We start from the raw sequence: 13,000 nt of genomic DNA, 5'->3' as shown, positions 1-13,000 counted from the left end.
ATCAGGTTCATATAGATTTTGGACATAGTTACGCCTGAAAATAGTTCGGTCGATATTTTTTCAGTCAAACTATTATTATCTAAATAGAAAAATTGCAATATAGACTATTATTATGAGTTGTATAGTTTATTTAAACATATCAGTGTATTCCTTGACCCCAAAAACATAGGGTTTGCCACTGAAATCGGGTTCATATCTCGATTTTTGGCCGAGTTTAGGCCAAAAAACGGTTTTGATGGCGGCCATTTTTAATTTTGCTCCTAAAAAAATTGCTCAAGCTTGACAAAGTGGCATCACTCAGATTTGAGTTTAGTATAGTCTATGTTACCAGAATCTGAAATAAAATTGTGTATGTACTCCAAAACACCTTGGGTGAAATTCCAGTTCTGCATCCAGACTGACAGAGATTTTAACAATGTAGAGCCTCCTGGGGTATATAGATGACAGTAGATCTGAGAACCAGAGTGGATTCACACACTGACTGACACAGAAGGCTTAGGCCTCAGAGGATGGGTGTGACTCAGGGGGAATGAATGGACAATCCCCAAAAGACTAGTTTTCAAGGTAAAATACCAAGTTATGGTTCAATTCGATGTAACAATGTTATGCTTACATTAAACAATTTTGTCGAAATGTGCCTAAGGACATTTGGGCATGCTAGTCGAGCCCGTTGGCCTTACAGCACACCACAAACCACAGGCAATGTGAGTAAACGCATACTTCGGAACGAGTGTGGATAACTTTAATACAATCCACATTCAAGGTACAAAATGAACTTTCGGATTCAAGAAATGTTAAAATGTTATACTTGCATTTGAGAACTGTCGGACTGTGGCAAACGCTGCAAACTTGTAATAGGCCACCCAGGGGCACTATGTTGAAGTTGGTCCATGCAAGCGTGCACACATTCGTGTATCCACATCGACACACACTCTTCGGGATGGGCGAAGATCGCTACCTGATCTATAGAATCCACGAGCAGGTGCTCACAGAGAGGAGAGCCCTCACTTGGCTGTACACTCCAAGATGCAACACCATGTCTTTCCAACATCCAGATGAACGAGCTCAAAAGGAGTGACCTGCAACGTTCTAAACTTTTTTGCGCATCTTCTTGAATGCTACCAACACCACCCTTTCGTACTTCCTTCTTCCATGTCATCATCTTCAACACCACCCTCATCACAGAATTGCTCATTCTTCTCAGGGTGCTGAAAATGCTTGCTTTATTTTTAACTTGACCAATACTTCAGAAATTATATATTAAACCAGTCTTATGACAACTGCAGTTTGGTTGAACAGATTGACATTTGTGACCTGGTCATGGTGATAATATGATCATAAATGACAAATTTAATGGTGATCATAAATGACATTCTTATTGCATCCCAAACTTTAACATTGGCTGATCTATTTTGAAAAACACAGAACCCCATCCTAATTTCAGGTTTACATGGTCAGAATTGTTATTGCCTGGTGTTGGCTTCGTGGTTAGGGTGGCTGGCTTGAAATATTATGGTCCTGAGTTTGAGCCCTGTTGGTGTTAACACCAGGTGAGGTTGATTCAGCCTGCCATCCTTCTGAGGTTGGCAAAATGAGTACCATTGTACTGGTATAGAGAAGAAGAAGAAGAAGAAGGAAGAAGGGGAAGAAGAAGAAGAAGAAGAAGAAGAAGAAGAAGAAGAAGAAGAAGAAGAAGAAGGGGAAGAAGAAAAAGAAGAAGAAGGAAGAAGCAGAAGAAGGGGAAGAAGAAGAAGGGGACGAAGAAGAAGAGGAAGAAGAAGAAGAAGAAGAAGAAGAAGGGGAAGAAGAAGAAGAAGAAGGAAGAAGAAGAAGAAGAAGGGGAAGAAGAAGAAGGGGAAGAAGAAGAAGGGGAAGAAGAAGAAGAAGAAGAAGAAGAAGAAGAAGGAAGAAGAAGAAGAAGAAGGGGAAGAAGAAGAAGAAGAAGAAGGAAGAAGAAGAAGAAGAAGAAGGGGAAGAAGTGTGGTGAATTAACGTGAATTGAGGGACATGACGCGGGATCACATGTTGTGCGTCTCGCGTATAAGGGGAGGTCTCTGCGGCACGAGTGATTGTCCCCGGGGCATTGCTATTGACATTGGCTGTTCACTTGATGCTCGTTAACTGAAGGTGCTCATTGACTGGTGAGAATGGAGATTATATCGAACTCCGTGCTTACGCGGATTGTCTGCAATGATTAACTGCACATGTATACGTTACTGCTTATGTACTCCTGGCTGAACCTGTATTCCCCGGTGTGCCCACAGAAGCGGCTCCAATCAAATGGAATATAGCCTAAACTCTGAAGGTTCATCTCTCGCTCTCATTTCAATTTATTCCATTTGATTTTCTCGGCTCTCTCAATCAAAGATGGACAAGATCTACAAACCAGAGAGGTTCGACGCAGACCCGAACGCGACTGACGCAGAAATGAAATGGTCACATTGGTTCTGTTCCTTCTCACACTATCTGACCATCATCGCGGAGGGAGCTGACAAATTTGCCGCTCTCGTGAATCATGTCTCGCCCAGCGTGTACAGGCTCTTCTCGGGGTGCGACACTTACGAAGCAGCGATCGAGGTGCTGCAAGCGCTCTACGTGAAGCCCAAGAACGAGGTATACATACGACATCTTCTCAACACACGCAAGCAAGCAGCCGGGGAGACAATCGATCAGTTCCTGCAAGCTCTGAATCAGCTGGGAAAAGACGGCAGCTTCCGGGCGGTAAGCGCCGAGGAACACCGAAAGGAAGCCACACGGGAGGCATTCATCCAAGGACTCAGATCAGCCCACATACGGCAACGCTTACTAGAGAAAGCGCAACCCACTCTTGACAAGGTAGTCGATCAGGCTCGAGCGATGGATACGGCTCAGCAGCAATCTGAGTCATTTGGGACACCGATGCTGCTCATGAACGCTGCTACGATGGGAACCCAAGGAACCCCACTGGCACAGACACAGCCAGACATAGGGGATGGAGAAACACCCGAGGAGCCGGATACCCAGACCTCGTCAAACTCCTCAGCAACTGCTCCGGTTGGTAAATGCTTCTTTTGTGGGTACAAAAGGCATCCTCGTCAAAAATGTCCCGCCAGAGATGCCACATGCATGAATTGCGACAAGAAAGGGCATTATGCCAGGGTATGTAAATCTACTCTAAGGAGAAATAAACCCACTTCTGCGGCTCTCTACTCGCAAAATAAATTGACTGCAGCCTCCCCGGGGAATCTATCCAAGGCTATCATCAACGTGCGAATTAACGGGCATATGGCTGAGGCACTGATTGATACCGGTAGCTCTGAAAGTTTCGTCAACAGCTCGCTAGTGAAGGGCAGGAAATGGGTAATCCACCCGACTGACAATACGGTATGCATGGCCGCCACCTCACTACAATCCCGCGTACGAGGGTACTGCAATGTTGAATTGGACGTAAAAGGGTACACGCATCGGGATGTAAAGGTGCTGGTGCTTCGTGATTTGTGCGCAGACGTAATTCTGGGTCATAATGTCCTCAAGCAGCACACGAGCGTCGAAATACCCTTTGGAGGAAGCAAGCCTCATCTAATTTTAAATGCGCTGACCACCACGGAGGTGACGTCCCCCCAGCTGTTCGCTAACTTGTCGCCGGTCTGCAAACCGATAGCGATCAAATCGCGGCGATATACCACTGCTGACATGAATTTCACCACTTCGGAAACCAAGCGATTACTGGAGGAGGGAATTATAGAACCGAGCGATTCGCCATGGCGCGCACAGGTGTTAGTAACCAGCAGTCAGAACCATAAGAAACGGATGGTTGTCGATTATTCCCAAACGGTCAATCGCTTCACCCAACTCGACGCCTACCCCCTGCCGCGCATAGATGAGATGGTCGAACGCGTGGCCAATTATAAGGTATTCAGTACCATCGACTTGCGAAGCGCCTATCATCAAATTCCCATCCGAGAGGAAGACAAACCTTACACTGCATTCCAGGCAGGGCGGCGCCTCTACCAGTTCAGAAGGATACCATTCGGTGTCACGAATGGAGTAGCTTGCTTCCAACGGGTTATGGACGACATCATCTCAGATGAAAACCTCAAAGACACTTTTGTTTACGTGGATAATGTCACAGTGTGTGGTAGGGATCAGAGGGAACATGATAGGAATCTGGACAGATTCTTGAGCATTGCTAGAAAATATAATCTGACTCTCAACTACGAGAAATGCGTATTCTCGGCAAGGTCAATTGACCTTCTCGGCTACACAATAGCCGACGGCACAATTAAGCCTGATCCTGAGCGATTGCGCCCGCTCCGTGAGCTTCCACCACCTCAGGACTTGCAAACAATGCGCCGGGTGATCGGGATGTTCGCTTACTATGCGAGATGGATTTCGCAATACTCCGAGAAAATACATCCCCTAGTGCATTGCAAAAACTTTCCACCAGATGCCGCTGTTGTAAGAGCTTTCCACAATCTCAAGGATGATATCAGTAAGTCCGTGGTTTTATCGATCGACAGCTCGGTGCCCTTCGTGGTGGAGACCGACGCTTCAAATCACGCCATAGCTGCTACACTTAATCAGTCTGGGCGGCCGGTCGCGTTCTTCTCGAGAACTCTCTCTAGAAGCGAGCAGAGACACTCAGCGATAGAGAAGGAAGCGTACGCCATCATTGAAGCGCTGCGGAAATGGAGACATTATTTACTGGGAAACCACTTCACGCTCGTTACGGACCAACGATCCGTGGCATTCATGTTTGATGGGAAAAATAACGGGAAAATTAAGAATGAAAAAATTATGAGATGGCGGATAGACCTAGCTTGCTACAGATACGACATTGTTTACCGGCCCGGGAAAGAAAACCCTGCTGCAGATACCTTCTCCCGGGTCTACAGTTCGGCAACAATCAGTCAGGCTTTGCAAGACCTCCATGTGTCTCTGTGCCACCCAGGGGTAACCAGGATGGCACATTTCGTACGCAGACAAAATCTTCCCTATTCTGTTGAAGATATTAAACAAATGAATGCTTCATGCCCTGTTTGTGCTGAACTAAAACCCAGATTCTATGGCGCGGCATCTGGCAGACTGATCAAGGCCACTTCCCCCTTCGAGAGACTAAACATCGACTTCAAAGGGCCCCTGCCGACCGAAACAGACAACAGATACATATTCACCGTTGTTGATGAATATTCAAGGTTCCCTTTCGCGTTTCCGTGCTCGGATATGACCTCGGGCACTGTCGTAAAATGTCTCTCTGACCTCTTCGCTATGTTTGGGAGACCTTCGTACATACATTCAGACAGAGGGCCGTGTTTCATGTCGGCCGGGCTAAAACAATTCCTATTAGAGCACGGCATAGCAACTAGTCGAACGACGGGTTACAACCCACAGGGAAACGGGCAGGTGGAACGGTATAATGGAGTTATTTGGAAAGCCGTAACTCTGGCGCTGAAATCGAGAGGACTGGGCCCCGAGCGATGGGAGGTTACTCTTCCCGACGCTCTGAATTCCATACGCTCTTTGCTCTGCACGTCCACAAATGCCACTCCTCACGAACATATGTTTACTCACCAACGACGTTATGTTGACGGTCAAACGGTGCCCAACTGGCTGACTCACCCCGGTACAGTATTCATGAAACGCCCGGTACGACAAAGCAAGTATGAACTGCTGGTGGAGGGGGTCGAACTCATTGACACTAATCCAGAATATGCTCATGTCAGGCTCCCGGATGGCAGGGAGACCACTGTGTCGGTTCGCCATCTGGCTCCCTCAGGTACTCCTCCCGCCGGTACACCACCTTCTGGCACTCCTCCTTCTGACATTTCCCCCCCAGGAACTCCGCCAGGCGACGGGGCTGCCGCGTTCCACCCGAGAGCGATCGAGGAGTCATCCCCGGCACAAGTCGAGGCTCACCAAGAGGATCGGGAGTCTCCCTCAAGTGAAACTGCCGTTTACTCCCGGAGAGGTCGACGAATAAGGCCCCCTCGACGACTCAATCTGTAAAGGGGATTATCGGCATTCTCGCTGCTCAAGCTCCTATATGCCCATTATATCATATATCGATGCTCATTTCCATGCTCCTACAACTCAAAATAATCACTGCTTGGCATGTATGCTTCTGTAGATCTATTAGTCCGTGTTGCTTGAAATGTATACTCCTATAGTGCTAAAGCAATCATGGTGTGTAAGATGGGCCCCTAGTTACATTTTAAAGGTGGGGAGAATGTGGTGAATTAACGTGAATTGAGGGACATGACGCGGGATCACATGTTGTGCGTCTCGCGTATAAGGGGAGGTCTCTGCGGCACGAGTGATTGTCCCCGGGGCATTGCTATTGACATCGGCTGTTCACTTGATGCTCGTTAACTGAAGGTGCTCATTGACTGGTGAGAATGGAGATTATATCGAACTCCGTGCTTACGCGGATTGTCTGCAATGATTAACTGCACATGTATACGTTACTGCTTATGTACTCCTAGCTGAACCTGTATTCCCCGGTGTGCCCACAGAAGGGGCTCCAATCAAATGGAATAAAGCCTAAACTCTGAAGGTTCATCTCTCGCTCTCATTTCAAGAAGAAGGGGAAGAAGAAGAAGGGGAAGAAGAAGAAGAAGAAGAAGAAGAAGAAGGAAGAAGAAGAAGAAGGGGAAGAAGAAGAAGAAGAAGAAGGAAGAAGAAGAAGAAGAAGAAGAAGGAAGAAGAAGAAGAAGAAGGAAGAAGAAGAAGAAGGGGAAGAAGAAGAAGAAGAAGAAGAAGGAAGAAGAAGAAGAAGAAGGGGAAGAAGAAGAAGAAGAAGAAGAAGAAGAAGAAGAAGAAGGGGAAGAAGAAGAAGAAGAAGAAGAAGAAGAAGGAAGAAGAAGAAGAAGGGGAAGAAGAAGAAGAAGAAGAAGAAGGAGGAAGAAGAAGAAGAAGAAGGGGAAGAAGAAGAAGAAGAAGAAGAAGAAGGAAGAAGGAAGAAGAAGAAGAAGGGGAAGAAGAAGAAGAAGAAGGAAGAAGAAGAAGAAGGGGAAGAAGAAGAAGAAGAAGCAGAAGAAGAAGAAGAAGAAGAAGAAGAAGAAGAAGAAGAAGAAGAAAAAGAAGAAGAAGGGGAAGAAGAAGAATAAAAACTTAGTAATCAAATCAATGGATGGAAGCAACATTATGTTCATCAAAGTATTGTTGCAGTTATGGAAAAGACTCCCATACATTCAAAGGCACATAGGATTTTCCCCAGACAGATATTTCTTTAGTTTATGCGACAGATGCTTACCCTTTTGTATCAGATAATACTTTGGGAAGGAGATCATTGTGAGTTGGAATGTTCAATTTCTCTTTAATCCCTTCGTCTCTCAGTCCATCTTTTGACCCTTCTTAACTCTAGCAACCCATCCATTGCCGGTTCCTCGCTTTTTTCCTTTCAAAGCCTGAAATTCCTCACGATCCTGCTCTTTTGCTTTCAAATATCGTAACTCCCATGGAAACTTCGCTTCACCAAAAATCTACCCATTGAATCACCTATCTAAAATCCCTCCCTCCTTTTCATTCCACATCCAAACCATCCCCCCTGTCATGAGTCCACACGTTATGAATCACTTATTAGTTCGATACCATGGAACCGATTACCTTTTCCTTGTACAAAGGAATCTTTATCTTGTGCAAATCACCATGCAAAATAAATAGACTCGTTCTTCTAAATTCCTGCAAAACGCCCCATTTGGACACAATGGAGGCAATGATTAGCCCTGTAGTGGTTTCTTCCATCTTTCCATTTCTTCCAAAGCAACACATAGAGCTAAAGGATCATTCGCACTCCAGTTGTTCCCAAAACATAATGAAGTTAATGAAACAGAAGACCAAGAAGGAACCTGGAGAAGTAAAGAGCAAAGATGGAGTCATCAGGAGGAACCTCAATAGGATTCGCGTTTCATCCGCTACTCCCCAACCCTCAAACCCATCCAGGCGCAGCCAAGTGAGCCTAACAGAAAAAATTCTGCACGAATTCACTTCTCCTGACAGAGATAGATAACAAAAGAGAGGAATAGAGTAAAAGAGATGAAAAAGAAGAAAAAGCAAGAATTAGAATGAATGAAGAGAAATGTGAAAAAAATATTTAAAAACAAAAAAAAATGAAAGATCACTCATGGAGTGACAACTTGGCAAAACGGAATGGCACTCTGGAGAGAACATACCTCCACCAGGCTGAATAGTTTACATTTTGTATGCCACTGATAGGACTGATCTGATTCCGGACTTTAACCAAAATCGAATCGGCTTGTTCATGTCACCTAACCAACTCATACACGTGGTTTTATTATAACTTGGCCACAACTTTTCGAGATATCATGATATGTGTGTATACGAGGTGTGTTCAAAAAGTATCCAACCTTAATTTTTCGTGCGTACACAAATGAAGCTAGGGAGGCGTGGTTTGGTGCACGTATGTAGGCAATCCTAATCCGTATGCGTGAATATTTTCCCGCCTGCAGAAGCTGTCAGTTGCCGACAGACCTTCGATGAGTGAGGAAGTGTAAGTGAGTGCCGTCGGATTTTCGTTTTTGACAAAATGACGGAAAAACTTGAACAATGCTACTGCATCAAATTTTGTGTAAAGCTTGGCGATTCCCAAGTGGAAACGATCCGCAAGATTCAACAGGCATTCAGGAACGAAGCAATGGGCACCACACAGATAAAAGAGTGGTACAACCGCTTCAAAGATGGTCGCACATCACTGGAGAGTGAAGCACGTTCTGGTAGGCCCTCAACATCCCGAAATGAGATAGTCATTGACCAAGAGAGGACCCTGCTGATACAGGATCGTCGAATCATGATCAGAGAACTTGCAGACGAGGCGGGCGTCAGCATTGGATCCGTTCATTCCATTGTGACTGAGGATTTGGGCTTTAGGAGAATCTCAGCGAAGTTCGTGCCAAAGCTGCTAACGATCGAGCAGAAGCAACTCCGTTTGGGGATCGCACAGGACATGCTGGAGACTGTGAACAGCGATCACAACTTCTTCAACACAGTGATCACTGGTGATGAGACCACAGTGATCTGTCATTTTGTCAAAAACGAAAATCCGACGGCGCTCACACTTCTTCACTCATCGGCGGTCTGTCGGTGACTGACAGCTTCTGCAGGCGGAAAAATATTCACGCATACGGATTAGGATCACCTACATACGTGCACCAAACCATGCCTCCCTAGCTTCATTTGTTTACGCACGAAAAATTAAGGTTGGATACTTTTTGAACACACCTCGTACATATATATATATATATATATATATATATATATATATATATATATATATATATATATATATATATATATATATATATATATATATATATATATATATATATATATATTGTTGTGGTTGACGAAATTCGCAAACCACCATTCAGGTCCCTTAGGTGAGATATCTCTGTAAGTATATGTGTAGTAAGGCCCAAACCCGTTGTTTAGAGGGAATAAATGTCATTCATGTGGGCTGCGACCCTTCAAGATAGCCGTTTTTCTTTTACTATCTTTATTTTGGACCAGCCGCCATTACTACCACCACCAACCACGTCTCAACAGCCATCACACAACAACCACCAACCACAACGCCGCTTCACAACAACAGCCACGACCTTTACCGTCACAACTCGCCCTCGCAACCATCGCATCACCGCCATTTCTGCGCCGCTTGTGGGCACCGATACTGGACTCGTGCAGGACGCGCACTGAGCAGGGGTGCAAAAGCGCCAGCCTTTCCGAAGAAAACGGATCAAAAACGACTCACGCCCACTTCTGTTCCGTCCTATCGGCGAGCGTGGGGCGATTTGGCCCCGCCTCCAGGTGCGTTGGAGTAATATCGCGATATGCAAATTCATGGATCAAAAAGCATTCACGCCCACTTTTCCTCGGTCCAATGGGGAGCCAGTTAGAGGTGAAGGGTCGGAGGTAAAGGGTCGAAGGTGAAGGAGCGAGGCCACGGGGAATATAAGGGGCCGCGCTCGCCAAACAGGCAGTATGGAGGGGAGAGAGTTAAGAGTTCGGAGCCAGTGAAGAGTTGGGACGAGTCAAGAGAGGAGACGGAGAGGGCGGTTGGACGGAGCTGTGGAGAGGTGGCGGCGGCGAAGGCGGTCGAGGGGGTGCTCGTGTCGGAGTCGGGGAGCTGCGGAGGGAGAGGCCGGCGGCGCGACCGAGGTCGTGGTGGAGACGCTCGTCGCGGAACCCGAGACAGGGAGATATCCACCCCCCCCCCGAGCATCAACAACCCCCTCCTGTTTCCTCCCGCGCTGAGATAGTGCGAGAAGGGGGCCCCGTTCCCACCCCCTACCAGACACTGTCCGCGAGGCCCGCGGAGTCGGGGCGCCACCGCCATCTTGCGGCCCATCATCAGACGGGTAGGCCCGACGCGGTGTCGGCCCCAGGCCCACCTACCCCCATCATCCTGGAGGGTGGTCCTTTTCTTTTGCTTTGAGTGTATGTGTTGTCGGCGCCGTCTGTGAAGTAAAACTGTATAAGTGTTGCCGCGTGCTCGGTAGTTAGTTAGATCTGCATTGTTGCATTTGCTTTTTGTGTATTATTGTGCATCTTCTTCTTTTACATTTGCTTTTGGTGTAATTGTATATGTGTGCTTTCAGTTCATCGCGAAATAAATGTGCTTTATGTTGAACTGTTTTCCCGTTTCGCTTCGTCTTTTCCTTTATTGAATCTCCATCTTACTTCACGTAAAGGGTTGGTCGTGGGCTAAAACGCCCGATAATTAATCAAACCGTCGAGGCCGACGATAACACCGCTCGGTTATCCCGATAGTACGGAACGGGTCGCTTAAAGTGGCCCGTGTCCGAAGTCGACCTGCGGCGAGGTGCGATCGCCCGGTCTACCCTCCGTGTGGGTACTTAGGTAGGTCGAATTTGGCGAGCAAACCTATCCCACGCGGGGGGCCGGTTGGCACGATCGTGGTGAGGCTGAAAGGTCCACCCGTGACTAGTTCCCACCATTCATTCAAACGGGAGTTCCCGGCGTTAGTCCGAGAGGGTCACGACGGGATTGTCCGTCCGGTGGGCGACGTGCCGCGATTCGAGTTACGTGGCCGCTCGCACGCCGGCGGGCGTGAATCCGCAACACTGGTGTCAGGTCGTGCGATATAAACTCATCGCCCTCCTCGCGGCACTGGTATCGGAGAACGGGAAAACGGGCTCTCCTGTCTCCAGCTAAATTCACGGGAATCGGTCCAGGGGTGAGAGGAGCGACCCCCGATTCCCTCCAAATTACGAGCGATTCAAATTAACCCTTTGCGAGAAATAAGATGGCGTCTCAAGGCGAGCGGGAGCCGGGGGTATTAGAAATGTATATGTGTAGTAATGTAGGATCCATGGTCCAGGATGGAATCCCCGTGCAGGAACATGAACTCCCCCAACTGAGCCCAGAGCCCGAAATAGGTGCGGCAGCGGCCGCGGTGTATGACACCTCCCCTCCCCCTCTCCACCAAAACCCCCCGATCCTTGCCGAATCGGCTCACCCAAGCGCACCCGACATGGCCCAGCTATTCACCATGCTGGCAAAGATGAATGCGGATGCGCAACAAATGAATGCGGAAATGAAAACGAAAATGGATGCAAACACAAATGAAATGAAAAACGAAATAAAAAGCATGAACGAAAAGATGGAAACAAACATGAAGGAAGAAACGAAAAAGCTGCGGGGTGAGACGCAGAACATGGGCCGAAGCCTGCAGGCGGGCATGAAGGCAGTGACCAGGGAGCTAAAAATGGCGACTCCACGTGTGGGAGCGAACGAGCTGGAAGGGGGTGCAACGGCTGTCGGGCCCGCGGTGGAGGCGGGTGACAAAATAATTCGGGGGGCGTGTTGGGCGAGGGTCGTGACAGAAAAAGTGACGGTAACCGAGAGGGACAAACTAATTGGGGTGACAGAGACGTGCACGAGGGAGATAACAAGGGAAGAGACGGAAATGATAGTTGAGACAAGGGAGGTAAAGGGTGAAGAGGTGACTGAGTTGGCAGAGAAACAGGAGATGGGAACGATAGAGGGAAGACTACACGATGAAGACGGGGTAAGTGACGCACACACACACACGGAGGTAGTGGAGGATAATGGGGGTGAGCTCGCGGACTGGGTGGAGGCCCGGTGCGAGCAGCTGGATGGCCTCCTCCAGGAACGAGGGGAGGGAGTATGCCCCCTTGAGGCGAGTCACGGCCAGGTGAGTTCGGTCGTGCTTTGCGAGGTCGAGGGGAGGAGTGCTGCGGACAGGTACACGGAGAGCTTGGGGGGTATAGAGGCCCCGGAGACCCTTGTGGGGACACGAATCCCCAGTGTGGTTGTCCCGGTGTGTGTGGTGCAAGGTGTGAGTGCGTCCCCGTGTGTGACAAAGACCCCGTGTGTGGAAGCGACCCCGTGTGTGAGTGGTGTGGTGGCGATTGTGCCGGAGTACGTGCTTCCCAGCACGCCGTGTGTAAAAGGGGCACCGCAAGTGGAAGAGGCCATGTGTGTGAGTGAGGCACGGTGTATGAGTGAGGCACCGCGGATGAGTGCCCCCGCGTGTGTGAGTAGTATGGTTTGTGTGAGGGAAATGGCACGAGTGAGTGAAAGGCCGCGAGTGAGTGGAGCCACGTGTGCAAGGGAAATGGCATGCGTGAGTGAGCGGCCGAGTGTGAGAGACAGCGTGTGCAAGGTCGCTGTGTGTAAGGGAGATGTCGGTCGGCATGTGTGAACATGCTGCCGCGTCTCCCGGTGTGAGTTTAATGGTGAGGTGTGTTAGCGTCGTAACACGCGGGAGTGCGTGGGTCGAATGGCGACGACGGCGACATGAGAGGAAAGAAAGCCGAGTAGCGGCTGTAGTTGTTTCGGGGACCGTGCCGGGTTCACCCAGCAGTGAGCACGAGGTCCGTGCTGTGCAACGCACGAGGCCCCCACGTGCTCGCTTGCGATAGTGAAGTCCCGGTCCGGAAACGCACGCGGTGGATTTGCCGATCCCGTGGACGGACAAAGTTTAGGCAGGATTTCGGATTTGGACCGGACGGGTTCTCCA

General features: G+C 48.5%; 1 protein-coding gene across 7 annotated transcripts in view; it reads right to left on the bottom strand.

Moving 5' to 3' along the window:
- Positions 1 to 13,000, bottom strand: part of LOC147027752 (ELKS/Rab6-interacting/CAST family member 1-like) — a 434,885-nt gene that overhangs the window by 164,007 nt on the left and 257,878 nt on the right. The gene's annotated exons all lie outside the window — the stretch shown is intronic.

Source organism: Eptatretus burgeri, chromosome 4 (assembly GCF_056783735.1).
Source record: "Eptatretus burgeri isolate ZD-2024b chromosome 4, Ebu_testis_v1, whole genome shotgun sequence".
Lineage (NCBI taxonomy): Eukaryota > Metazoa > Chordata > Myxini > Myxiniformes > Myxinidae > Eptatretus > Eptatretus burgeri.
The sequence above is the reverse complement of the archived record's forward strand: the minus strand, read 5'-3'. Positions and strand labels throughout refer to the sequence as shown.